At 43.2% G+C, this 14,089-nt stretch overlaps 1 protein-coding gene across 3 annotated transcripts in view; it reads right to left on the bottom strand.

Moving 5' to 3' along the window:
• The window catches only part of LOC126035464 (uncharacterized), a 440,127-nt gene that overhangs the window by 27,616 nt on the left and 398,422 nt on the right, over window positions 1–14,089 (bottom strand). The window lies entirely within an intron of this gene.

Genomic DNA, 14,089 nt, shown 5'->3' with positions numbered 1-14,089 from the left:
ATGAGGTTGATTGTGTTTCCACAGATACAGGCCCACGACGGACTCCTGTTCGATTTGCACGACCATCATCATCTGGAGCATCATACATGATGCGGCAATATGAATACTACCTCAGCCGAAAACTAATGTATAGGTCACCTTGGCTAACATAACAGGTCAAGATTCTCTGTGCATCGCAACTGTATCGTAAAGCCCATGAACCAATAGACAAGATGGCTATGACTCGTGCAGCGCGCCTGGCCAGCGAGCACATGCGTCATAGATTGCAACCGAGGCGGACTTTTGGCACCCGCTGGCCACGTGTGCTAAAACCCGTTCCTCTGCAAATGTATAAATACCGGGATTTTCCGAAGAGCATCGGGCTGGTGTACGGTGAGGCCATCGTTGCCTCTGTGGGGACACCCACGGAAAGCTGGCACCTACCGATTGCTGGGCTGAGTTTGTGGAGCAAGATGGCACAAGAATGTATGGATGGTTCATTTTCCTCATAGTCCTCATGGTCTGGGTCATTAGGGGTAACGGGTTGGCTCAAAGAATTATGGGCATTGTTGTAGTTATTGTGATTTTACCTATTGTAATAATTTTACCTTGTTCAGCTTGTTAAGAAAAAATGGCATCCCAAGTTATTAAGCAAGCCTAGATTGCTCAAAAACAAAAAGGGGGAATTGTTGAGGATTTCTTGGCTGGGTGAGGGCATGTGAGCAATCCAGCCGTTAGGTGGGAACGAAGCATAAGTTTACAAAGTACAGGAGCAGACAAGGACGCTGTGTCCTTGTACGCTGGGAAAAAGGAAGATAAGAGCCTGACAAGCAACTCCTGGATGCCGAAGAATGAGATAAGTAACTGCTGGACACCTCGTGAAGAAGCGTGCACAGCCAATAGAGGATAAGATAGTGTCGCATGAACCGGGGTATTGGACCAATTAGAGTATTGTATAAGGCGCGTGCACAAGCACATAAGGTATATAACTGTGCTAAAAGTTGTAGTAAATGGACTTCACTTGATCACATTGGTCTGTGCGTGATTTCCCCTGTGGATCCTCCGCAACAGATGAGCTGTCTAATGTCTGTCTAGTATTTTCTTGGGACTGCAGTTTTATTGTGGCCAAGTGAAAATAAAATATTTTCCTTCTCTCTTTTTACTTTCAAGCTAAGTTCATATCCTACAGTGAGGTCTGCGCAAGCAGTCTCTGTATCTGGAAAGTGTTCTTGAAGCGTAGGATACTGTTATTGTAATTCTCCATAATTTTAATTCACAAATGATTTCCAGTGACAATTTATTTACTAAAGAAGGTGTAAAAAAAGTTGTTTTCCTCCTCTACTGTAGCTGAGTTCTAATAAATAATAAATTCTCAAGAAAAGCTTTTATTTTTATTAAAAAAAAATTATTGATGGAAAAGAAGCCTTGGCAATTATGTTGTTCCATATGTGTCTTCCTTCCTTTTCTCCCTTTAATTTAGGCATCTACTGGACATTTTCTGTCAAATTTGTGAGTGTTCTAAATCTGCTGTGTTCCTGTGAGAGATCCCTTGGGGACCGCTCCAGTGACGGCAAGGCAGAAGTGAGCCCCATCATTTCTGAGAATCCTAATAGGAAATTAAAGATCTGCTAATAGGAGGGGGAAGATGTTATGATGGTTCCAATCACAGGAAACTTTTCTGTTGATACTTTGAGGTTATTAGACAGTTTGGTCATGAGACACAAGTTCCTTAAATAAATAAATTTGATTTCATTACCCTTGCTTCATACAGAACTTACTATTTTTATGAACTGTATTTTACATACTCTTCAGATCACATGTCCTGACTGTGGTGAACATCCACAAACTCACACGTCATGTCTTTGAAATATAGACTTAATAATGACTTTGCCTCAGAGTTGGTTTCCTTCTCTACTTCCAGCACAAATACCTGAGAAAAAAAGGGGAGCTTAGGACTTAGCTTGGAAGGCTGAAGAGTGCCTTGTTTATGTTCTCTCATCCATACTGCAAAAGGAAATGAAGTAAAGGTAAGGTATTAAATGTTTCCATCCCCCAGATCTGATTTATTTCAAAGGGGAGATGACTAACTCAGTCTTAGTTTTGCAGTAACTATAGATGACTTGTCTTTGTTTAAATTCATTAAATGATTTGGGTTGGAAGGGACCTTTAAGGATCATCTAGTCCAACCCCCCTGCCATGGGCAGGGACATCATTCACTAAATCAGGTTGCTCAAAGCCCCATCCAACCTGACTTTTGAGGGATGGGGCATCTACAACTTCTCTGGGCAACCTGTTCCAGTGCCTCACCAACCTTGTTGTAAAGAATTTCTTCCTTATTTCCAATCTAAATCTACCCTCTTTTAGTTCAAAACCATTACCCCTTGTCCTGTCACTACAGGCCCTGGTTAAAAAAAAAATAAATCTTTTTCACTCATCCTTATAAGCCCCCTTTAGGTATTGAAAGACTTCAATAGTTCCCAGGGTCCTCCTTTTTACCCTTTTTAAAAATGTGTGTGATATTCCCTTTTCTCCAGTCACTGAGGACTTTCCCTGACTGCCATGACTTTTCAAATATGATGGAGAGTGGCTTGGCAACTACATCTGCCCATTTCCTCAGGACCATGAGATGCATCTCATCAGTCCCATGGATTTGTCTATGTTCAGGTTCCTCAGGTGGTCTCTAAACTGATCGTCTCCTACGACGGGAGAGACTTCGTTCCCCCAGTCCCTGCCTTGAGTTTCAGAAGCTTGAGAGATGTGGGAAGAGAGATTACCATTGAAAACTAAAGGCAAAAAAGTTGCTGCAAACCTCAGCCTTCCCCATGTCAGTTGTCACCAGTTCTCCTGTCTTATTTATTGGGTAGGGTATCATACTTTAACCGCAGCCAGCAACTAAGCACCACGCAGGCGCTCACTCACTTCCCCCCCCACACCCAGTGGGATGGGGGAGGAAATCGGGAAAAGAAGTAAAACCCATGGGTTGAGATAAGAATGGTTTAATAGAACAGAAAAGAAGAAACTAATAATGATAACACTAATAAAATGACAACAGTAATAATAAAAGGATTGGAATATACAAATGATGCACAGTGCAATTGCTCACCACCTGCTGATCGATGCCCAGTTAGTCCCTGAGCGGCGATTCCCCCACCCCCACTCCCCCCAGTTTATATACTAGATGTGACATCACATGGTATGCAATACCCCATTGGCCACTTTGGGTCAGCTGCCCTAGCTGTGTCCCCTCCCAACTTCTTGTGCCCCTCCAGACTTCTTGCTGGCTGGGTATCAGAAGCTGAAAAATCCTTGACTTTAGTCTAAACATTACTTAGCAACAACTGAAAACATCAGTGTGTTATCAACATTCTTCTCATACCTAACTCAAAACATAGCACTGTACCATCTACTAGGAAGACAATTAACTCTATCCCAACTGAAACCAGGGCATAGGGGCATTTTCTTTAATCTTTCTTTTCTGGCCAATGTACCTGTAGAAGGCCTTATTATTCTTCACACCCCTTGCCAAATTCAGCTCCAACTGTGCCTTAGCTTTCCTGATCCCATCCCTACACATCCAGGCAACGTCCCTATATTCTTCACAGGATACATGTCCCTGGTTCCACTGCCTGTGCATTTCCTTCTTACATTTTAGTTTGACCAGGAGGTCCTTACTCAGCCATACTGGTCTCCTGCCTTTCTTTCCTGATTTCTTACATATGGGAATCAAGAGCTCTTGCACTCTAAGAAAAATGTCCTTGAAGAGCTTCCAGCTCTGTTCAGCTCCTTCATCCCTGAGGGCAGTTTCCCAGAGGGTCCCATCCATTAATTCCTTAAACAACTGTACCTTTGCCCTCCTAAAATTCAGCATCCTGACTCTACTCTTCACCTGGCCCATATCCCTCAAGATTGTGAACTCTACCAGGGTGTACCCTCCTCAGGGGAAGGACTCCTCACTCATCCCCTGCTCCATTGTGGGGTCCCTCCCACAGGAGACAGTTCTTCATGAACTTCTCCAACATGAGTCCTTTCCACGGGCTGCAGTTCCTCACAAACTTCCTTGGCGTGGGTCCTTTCCGCGGACCGATATTCAGTCACACACTGCTCCAGCGCAGGCTTTCCCATGGAGTCACAGTCATCTTCAGGGGCCTCTGCTCCACCACTCACCTCCATGGGCTGCAGGGGCATCAGCCTCCTCAGGCATCCCTCCTCCTCTTCCTTCTTCACTGACCTTGGTATCTGCATGGGTGTTCCTCTCACATTCCAATCCCCCTACTCACTGCAGGTTCCCCTTCTTAAATATGTTATCCCAGAGGTGCTACCACTGTCAATGATTGGGTTGGCCTGGGCCAGAGGCAGGTCCAACTTGAAGGCAGGGAAGCTTCTAGCAGCTTCTCAAAGGAACCTCCCCCGCAGCCCCTCCCCTGCTACCAAAAACCCCACCACACAAACCCTGTTTTCATTTTATTAGTGTTATCATTATTAGTTTCTTCTTTTCTGTTCTATTAAACCATTCTTATCTCAACCTACAAGTTTTACTTCTTTTTCCCGATTTTCTCCCCCATCCCGCTGGATGGGGGGGAGTGAGTGAGCGGCTGTGTGGTGCTTAGTTGCTGGCTGGGGTTAAATCACGACAAAAATTCACATTAAAATCACCTTTTGCTGATACCTTTGATGGTGATTCTTTAAGTGATCTAAATCACTCATCCATGGCACTGTCTCAGCTCAGGCCTGACTGCTGTTTTGTTGTGTACCCTCAGTTTCCATTAGGAGTGGAATGTGTTCACTAATTTTTTCAGAAAGTGCTCAGCCCTCCTCAGATCACTGTTCTTGCTTTGCATCCAGCTAGGAAATTTGATAACCATAACCAACATAAAATGAGTCAAGAAAAGTGTAGCTGAGAGAATTTACTCATTTTGTATGGACTGAGTTGGTTCATCTTGTGTGCAAGTTCCTGTGACAAGACTAAACTAGCAATTTTTGCTGTTTCAATTACTTCTTAGCACCCCAGGTTTTCCACCTGAGTTGATTGAGTACTAGTCTGACAATACAGGAGTTATTTAAGGTGGTTGTTTTGGATGATGACAGTATCTGTGATGCTGTCATCTGTAAATAACCTTAGGATCACCTAGCCACTATGAAAGCTGAGATTCTAAATACTTTTGCCAGGACAAGTTAGCTGTCTCTGTATTCCTAAATAAGAGACTGAAAAGAAGGTGGTAACATCCACACTTTTACCATGGTCATATCTATTTTCTTACGACTGAGGTCAGAGGCCATACATGTTCAAAACAGGCTGCAGTGGGTGCTTCCTGTAACTGACTGTCAATATGCACATTCCACTTTGTGGTGCACTTGCACATATGAATCTGAGCAGATACAGTTTTTGGTAGGAAAAAAAAAATCTGTAGCTTGTACACACCTATCTTTTTTTCATGTTCTGCACTGAATGTACAGAGGGCAATGCATGTCTTCCATTCCTTAGTGCCTCCCAGTTCTGGCTTCTTGCTCAATTAAAGCATTCTGTGGCTTCTAGTCTGCATTTTTCTCTCTTCTAAACTTTACTGAAGCAAATAAAAATTGTAAATAAATAGTTTCCTTATTTTATGTGGTACTTTTAGATAAACTCAGTTTGCAAAAACTATAAATATGAATAGTATACAAATGCATATTTGTGTTACTTGAAATCTAAAGGATCGTGGTCCTGGAAAAAAATATTTTTGTTTGGTTTTTTGATTCCCTTTCGTTCCTTCTGTAGTAAGTGGACAATCAGAAATTTTTCTGCTATATGCAACACTTTAAAACCCTGCTGCCTTTTCCTGAGGGCATAGCTCATAGGAAGAACTAATGGTCAGATAGAAACAATTGTTCTAATATAGGCTGCTGATATGGTTCCACAGTTATGCCATATAAAGACATGAATCTGAAGGTAAATCTCCTTTCCTTAGTTATGGAGATGCTGAGAGTATTGCTACCTGTGAACTGTGAGATGAATCTATTACCATTTATGGTTAGAAGAAACTAATGTAGGAGATGTGGATCTAATACTGACAGGCTTATAAGAACTTTCCCATAGGTTGAAGAACACCATGTATTCTTTTTTACAAATATGTTGCTTTGTTTTGCTTAAATTGTCAGTACTCACAACATGGTTAAAAAAAAATACCTAATCTCTTATTTTCTGTACAAAGGTCCAAAATGTATAGTGAAGCAGCTGTCTGGCAAAAGCCAGCACCTGATTATTTCCTACAAGATGGCGTTTAAATTGAATGTGACATGGAACATTCATTGAACAATGAACTTTTGCAAATACAGATGGTTTGGAATTTTCTTTTTGTGGTACTAATTGTAAAGAGCAGTGTACTGCTCTAGCAGACTTGGATAGCTCTGTGCACTAGTTGCACACATTCCTTTATGAGATCCCAGAGAATGAGGTTGTGTACTCATTATTCTTGTGGTGTGTTTTGTAATGTGTTTTGCAAAGATCTCTTCTGGCAATTCCTTTGTGTAATGTTCACGTGGGTCCAGTGAGGGAGTTTTTGAGACGGTCTGTGCTTCCATGCCATCAGTATGCTGAAGATATCCACCTCCCTGTCATCATACTCAGATGGTGCAGACTGCTTTCCCAGTGTTTGATTTGTGAGTTTAGATAAGGAGAAATTGTCTGCATTTCAGTTAGAGGTAATACTTATAGGAAGACAGGAAAAAAAAGTGGTGTTTCATCCAATTCCACTGTTGAGAAAGAGGGTTTACCCTGTTTCAAGAAGTATCATCTACTGATTTATTAGATTCTGCTAATTCTATGGAATCATTGTTGGGTACAGCTTTTGTGCAAAAGGCATGTTGTGACTAAACAAATAATTAGTGGTGAGAATTGTTGGTCAATGACCTGATCTTCCTTCTTTAGGTCAATTTAGATCTTCTTGGTTTTGTTCAGGATATGGAGAGTCCTGTCTCTGGGTATTGCAGGTATGCTGCCAGTCATTGCCAGTCAACTGACAATTTTCTTGAGGGGAAGGTGTTGTTTATGGATTATTTTTTTTTCTTCAATTAAAAACTTGCACAAAGCTTTATGTGTTGGAATATGTTTTATATATGTGACTATTAGAATAAAATTATAGTCTGAGATACTGTGGTGGGTTGATCCCGGCTGGATGCCAGGTGCCCACCAAGCCACTATATCACTCCCCCTCCTCAACAGGACAGGGGGAGAAAAATATGACAAAAGGCTCGTGAATCGAGATAAGGACAGGGAGATCACTTATCAGTTACTGTCATGGGCAAAACAGACTTGACTTGGGAAAAATAAATTTAATTTATTGCCGATTAATAAGAGAGTAGCATAATGAGAAATAAGAAAAAATCTAAAAAAACACCTTCCCCCCACCCCTCCCATCTTCCTGGGCTCAACTTCACTCCCGACTTCTCTACCTTCTCTCCCCGAGCAGCACAGCAGGAGAGGGAATGGGGGTTACAGTTAGTTCATAACATGTTGTCTCTGCTGCTCCTTCTTCCTCATGCTCTTCCCCTGCTCCAGTGTGGGGTACCTCCCACAGGAAGCAGTCCTTCATGACTTTCTCCAACGTGGGTCCTTCCCATGGGCTGCAGTTCTTCACGAAATGCTCCAGCATGGGTCCCTTCCACGGCGTGCAGTCCTTCAGGAGCACACTGCTCCAGTGTGGGTCCCCCGCGGGGTCACAAGTCCTGCCAGAAAACCTGCTCCAATGTGAGCTCCTCTCCATGGGCCTCAGTTCCTGCCGGGAGCCTGCTCCAGTGCAGACTCTCCATGGTGTCACAGCTTCCTTCAGAGCATATCCACCTGCTCCACCATGGACCTCCATGGACTGCAGGGGACAACCTGCTTCACCATGGTCTTCACCATGGGCTGCAGGGGAATCTCTGCTTTGGTGCCTGGATCACCTCCTCCCCCTCCTTCTTCATTGACCTTGGTGTCTGCAGAGTTGTTTCTCTCACATATTCTCACTCTTGTCTCCCAGCTGCTGTTGCACAGCATTTTTTACCCTTTCTTAAATATTTTACCATCACTGATTGGCTCATCTTTGGCCAGTGTCAGGTCTTTCTTGGAGCCTGCTGGAACTGGCTCTGTCCAACATGGGGGCAGCTTCTAGCATCTTCTCACAGGAGCCACCCCTGCAGCCCCCCCCACTACCAAAACTTTGCCACGTAAGCCCAATACAGATACATGCCTGTCTCCCACTGAAATAACAAGAGCTATATGCATACATCTGAAGAACTGAACTTGGCTTTACGCATTTTCTCAAATGGATATTGTCGTGGTTTAACCCCAGCCAGCAACTAAGCACCATGCAGCCGCTCACTCACTCCCCCATATCCAGTGGGATGGGGGAGAAAATCGGGAGAAAAAAAAAGTAAAACTCGTGGGTTGAGATAAGAACAGTTTAATAGAACAGAGAAGAAGAAACTAATAATGATAACACTAATAAAATGACAACAGTAGTAATAAAAGGATTGGAATGTACAAATGATGCGCAGGGCAATTGCTCACCACCCGCCGACTGACACCCAGCTAGTCCCCGAGCAGCGATTCCCCCACCCCCACTTCCCAGTTCCTATACTAGATGGGACGTCACATGGTATGGAATACCTCGTTGGCCAGTTTGGGTCAGGTGCCCTGGCTGTGTCCTGTGCCAACTTCTTGTGCCCCTCTAGCTTTCTTGCTGGCTGGGCATGAGAAGCTGAAAAATCCTTGACTATAGTCTAAACACTACTGAGCAACAACTGAAAACATCAGTGTTATCAACATTCTTCGCATACTGAACTCAAAACATAGCACTGTACCAGCTACTAGGAAGACAGTTAACTCTATCCCAGCTGAAACCAGGACAGATATAATGTATGGATATAACTTTCTTTTGTTTCTTGATATGGGATTTCCTAAAAAGGCTCAGAACACAGTCAACACAGAGAAATATTGTTTTTCTTAAAACTCTTCACCTTCTATATTGCATTTCTTGCTCTATTTTTTCCTCTTTTTCAGCTATCTTTGAAGTGAGCTTTTCCCGAGTTTGATGCAAGATATGCTCTATGACTGTGAGAGAACCACAGCTGATGAGCCATTATGGTTCTGCTCACCACCTTACCCTTGCACAAGATGATAACCATCAAACCTCTGATGCAGCCAGTCCCTGTACCTCTAGGGGAGCAAGAGTCTGTTAGCAGTTTTCCTTATGTCTCCTGCATTATAGCACATTTACTCTGTTCTTTCTGCTTTGTTAATATGATGTATTGGGTCTGGCTGTGATGGAGTTAACTTTCCCCATAGCAGTCTTCATAGTGCTGTGCTTTGTATTTGTAGCTAGAAAGGTGTTGATAACACACCAATGTTCTCGTTACTGCTGAGCAGTGCTCACACAGCCTCAAGGCTGTCTCTCCAACTTCCTTTCCCCAAAGGCTATGGGGTGCGACATAGCCAGGACAGCTGACCCAAACTGGCCAAGGAGATATTCCATACCATATGACATCATGCTCAGCAATAAAAGCTCAGAGAACGGAGGAAGAAGGGCAGTATTTCTTATTAAGGTGATTGTCTTCCGAAGCAACTTCTACATGTACTAAGGCCCTACTTCCCAGGAAGTGGATGGACATCACCTGCTGATGGGAAGTAGAGAATAAATCTTTTTTTATTATTTTCCTTTGTTTCCGTGTGGGCTTTGCTTTTCTGTATTAAAATGCCTTTATCTCAAACTAAGAGTTTTTAATCTTATTTTCTCACCCTGTCCTGCTGAGGAGGGGAGTAAGAGAGCAGCTTGGTGGGCCAGCCAAGGTCAACCCACCACAGTCCTTTGTGGTGCCAAATGTAGGGCTTGAGACAACAGTACTTTTGAATTGAGTGTGCTATAGCTATAGTAGTTATTAAGTGGCAAGCTTCTGTGTCGGTCACAGAGTTTGCTGACTGCACTGCTTATCTCTTTATTTTGCTGAGCTTGGGAACATGTTATTACAAACAATGGCTATGCGCTTTGCACTGGCATTGATGCCCTTACTATGCTGGGGGACCTGTCTTGTGGAGAGGATGAGGGAATACACCTCTCTTACCATCCAGGATTGATGTGGGTGGTTTTGTTGTTCAGGCTCCCGATGTCCTTGTTCACCCTTATGTGAGCTGCTTAATACTACTAATTAAAACAGTCAGCTTATTGTCGGGTTTGTGGAATCTGGTATCATCCTGGCATAAGAGGAGACAATCTTTGGGTGAGGCAATACTGAAACATGCCCTGAGGCAGATGGTCTCTGGATGGCAGGATGCGTGGAAGGATTTGGGCACGTGCCTAGGGTGGTTATCACCTCCCATAGCCTGGGATTTTACACCTGATCAGGCAAGTAATCCTGGTAAACTGCCATGCCACCTGATCGAAGGGTGCCTTGTCTACCCCAATGAAGACCAGCAGCTTCCAGCACTGTACTGGGGCTTGGCCTGTGCCTACTGAGCCACAATTCAGTACTATCAGAGGAACATTATTAAGATAGGTACCAAAACCTCCTCTGAGAATGCCATGATTGAGACTGTTACTGATTGGTTATTGATTATGTTATTGATTTGTTATTGACTAGTTAGTAGCTTTGATTTGTTATTGATTTGGTAGTAGTTAGAATAAATCATGTTTAATAAGAATATAAAATGGTAAGAAGTAGTTTAGCAAAGGTATCTCTATTGTATTTGCACAACCAACAGCTGTTGTGAAACCTTTTGTATAACCCGGTACGAAGGCCGGAGGAATTGGCCGAAATCATTTAACAGGAACATTTAGAACTTAGTTAATAAGTAATAGGAACATATAGAACTAAGGTAACAAGCTTGAGATTTAAGATGATTTTGATATAGTGTTTGTCAGTAGGAGTATATTATAACAACCTAGAAGAATGGAGAAGATGTCAGAATTCTAAATTAATGGGAACTAATAAGAGTCGAATGAAGCAACTTGTAGTTATTTGCCAAGAAATAGTTAGTTACCTGTTGGAGCGGTGGAGGAATGCATATAAGTCGACCCAATATGAGTGATAGAAGTGATTCAACTTTATTTGCACGGATAGCTCATATTTATACAGTTTGCGATAATTATGCCTACTAGTCCTAATATGATTGGTACATTGCTAATGTTTATTCATTACTAAAACACACCCACTTGTGGTTGGCAGCTACGCGTGTTCAGTAACTTTCTCATGAGAACTTCTTCAAAAGTTACTTGTGAAGTTATGCCAAGGTCACACCGTCCCTGTCTTTCTCCTGATAACAGCGAGACCAGCTGTTGTTTTTCTCCCAATATCAGTAAAGCCAGCTATTTTCAGCCAAGGCCTAGTCTTGTTGCTCAAACTGACATTCTTTCACACAGAACTCTGCTCGCACAACTTTTCCACAGGCCCATGTCCTTTTTCAGCAAGCCACTTCCCAACAATTCCCCCTTTTTCTTTTTGTGCGAGTAGAGCTTGGTGTGTCAGCTTTGAGACTCCTCTCATCATGTACCCATACGCAATTTTAACTATTACACAGATTAATATCAATATACCCAACCATCGTAAGACTTCCTTAATCAATGACATTAGCCGTGGTGTTATCCCACCAAATATTGACTCTAACACCCCATCAAACCAACTAGTTTCTTGCTGGATCTTTGTGTATGTTTCTTCAGCCAATTTATCTGTTTGTGAATAGATTGAGGTAAAATTTTAACACCTGCTGTATTGCCCTTTGCAAAGATCTGTGAACACAATTAATTAAACACAGTAAAAACAACATTATACCTAATAAAATACATAAGCACACAAAAAGAGGTTTGATTAATAGCTTTAGCTAGTGACACCCAAACATTCTTACTGTCCCATGGCGTTAACCGATGTGGATCAATCACCAGTGTCACTGTCATGCTGCTTACTACAGTCAGTGTGTTCCATATCAATCTCAGCATAAGGTTTCAAATTTATGGGTAAATCAGGAACGTATCTGCCAGACATGGAGGATGTGATTTTTTGTCCAATTGCTGTCAAGGCTTGCCGTCCCGGTGCACTTAGTTGTCTTGTAGAAGTTAAGCTATCGCTGCCCCTCAATAAATCCAGCAGCGGCTGTAAGTCTGTATTTGTAATACCACAACAAGGTTGAATCCACTGTAGGTCTCTGTTTAAATCTTTCTCCCTCTTTTTGTTTTTGAGCAATCCAGGCTTACTTAATAACTTGGGATGCCATTTTCCTTAATAAGCTGAACAAGGTAAAACTATTACAATAGCTACAATCACAGTAACTACAATAATGCCCATAATTCTTTGACCCAACCTGTTACCCCTAATGACCCAGACCATGAGGACTATGAGGAAAATGAACCATCCATACATTCTTGTGCCATCTTGCTCCACGAACTCAGCCCAGCAATCGGTAGGTGCCAGCTTTCCGTGGGCGTCCCCACAGAGGCAACGACGGCCTCACTGTACACCAGCCCGATGCTCTTCGGAAAATCCCGGTATTTATACATTTGCAGAGGAACGGGTTTTAGCACACGTGGCCAGCGGGTGCCAAAAGTCCGCCTCGGTTGCAATCTATGACGCATGTGCTCGCTGGCCAGGCGCGCTGCACGAGTCATAGCCATCTTGTCTATTGGTTCGTGGGCTTTACGATACAGTTGCGATGCGCAGAGAATCTTGACCTGTTATGTTAGCCAAGGTGACCTATACATTAGGTTTTGGCTGAGGTGGTATTCATATTGCCACATCATCTATGATGCTCCAGATGATGATGGTCGTGCAAATCGAACAGGAGTCCGTCGTGGGCCTGTATCTGTGGAAACACAATCAAACTCGTTCCCAGGTTATTAATGGAAATAGACCTTACCCCTAATTTTGGCTTTAACTAACTTTTACATTTACCCCACACTGTCTTCCCGTAATCACACTATGTTTAATCAAATTATGCTTAACACACTTTTTACCTAAAGCAAGTTCTATATACAATAAGGCACGCTGTTCTAAAAACCTCTCTGAAGGACTCAGTGTCCGCTAGTAATACTCTATTAGTTAGAATCTGTCGGATCAGTGGCTTCAGCACCCGCCGGTGCCGTGCCAGTTGCCATTGGGACAATTCTGGGTCCAGCATCAGTGCGAAGCCATGGCTTGACCCACTTAGCCGGGATCTCCCAGTAAGTTTTACTTCTGCTGATCCGCACCATTTCCCGGATTCTGGGTCCTTATACATTACCATGATTCCTGTACTTTGTTGCGTCCTTTCTGCCTGTAAAAGAACATGATGCACTACCATTGGTGGGTCTTTGTGATCACCTGTCAATCTAAGATAATTTAGCACAAATAAGTCTTTGGCCAATCGTTCCTCTGGGAGTAAGCCCTGGGTTCCCCCTTTTTGTTTTTGCAGCATGTTCTTTTAGGGTTTGGTTGGCCCATTCGATAATAGCCTGTCCTGTGGGAAGATGTGGAATACCGGTACCATGATGAATTCCCCACAAATTACAAAATCGAGCAAATCGTGTAGAACCGTAGGCTGGGCCGTTGTCCGTCTTAATTTCTTTAGGCACACCCAGTACTGCAAAAGAAGCATGAAGATGTCATTCAATATGTAAGGCCTTTTATCCAGTTCGTGCCGTGGCCCACATGGCAGCAGGATAGGTATCAATACACACGTGCACAGAACGCTTTGCACCAAACCACGTGACATGGGTGACATCCATTTGCCACAACTGCAATGGCAAAAGACCTCATCGGTTAACCCCACGGCCCAAGCCCAGCCCTTCCTTTTGACAATCAGGGCATGCTTTAACGATACCTTGGGCATCAGTAAGTGGTAAGTCAAATTGCTTTGTTAACATCCTAGCGGGTTGGTGCAAGAACACATATGATTGCCGTGCTTTGTTGAAAACGATTCCCTGGAGGAGGCTCCCGTGGCACTGCAACCAATTGGTCAACTCTGTCATTTCCCGTTTCTCATCTGCACAGTGTTCTCATACCCAAGAGTTCTACCAGAGGGGTCATATTGCCATTAGTGATACCGCAAAGATTCCGCACCCACTGGATATCTCCCACAAGCTTCTGGACATCATGTAACATTGAAATTTCTCATGTTATTTGAACCTTCTGA

Source organism: Accipiter gentilis, chromosome W (genome assembly GCF_929443795.1).
Source record: "Accipiter gentilis chromosome W, bAccGen1.1, whole genome shotgun sequence".
Taxonomy (NCBI): Eukaryota; Metazoa; Chordata; class Aves; order Accipitriformes; family Accipitridae; genus Astur; species Astur gentilis.
Note: the sequence above shows the minus strand (reverse complement) of the source record. Positions and strands in the feature narration are given on the sequence as shown.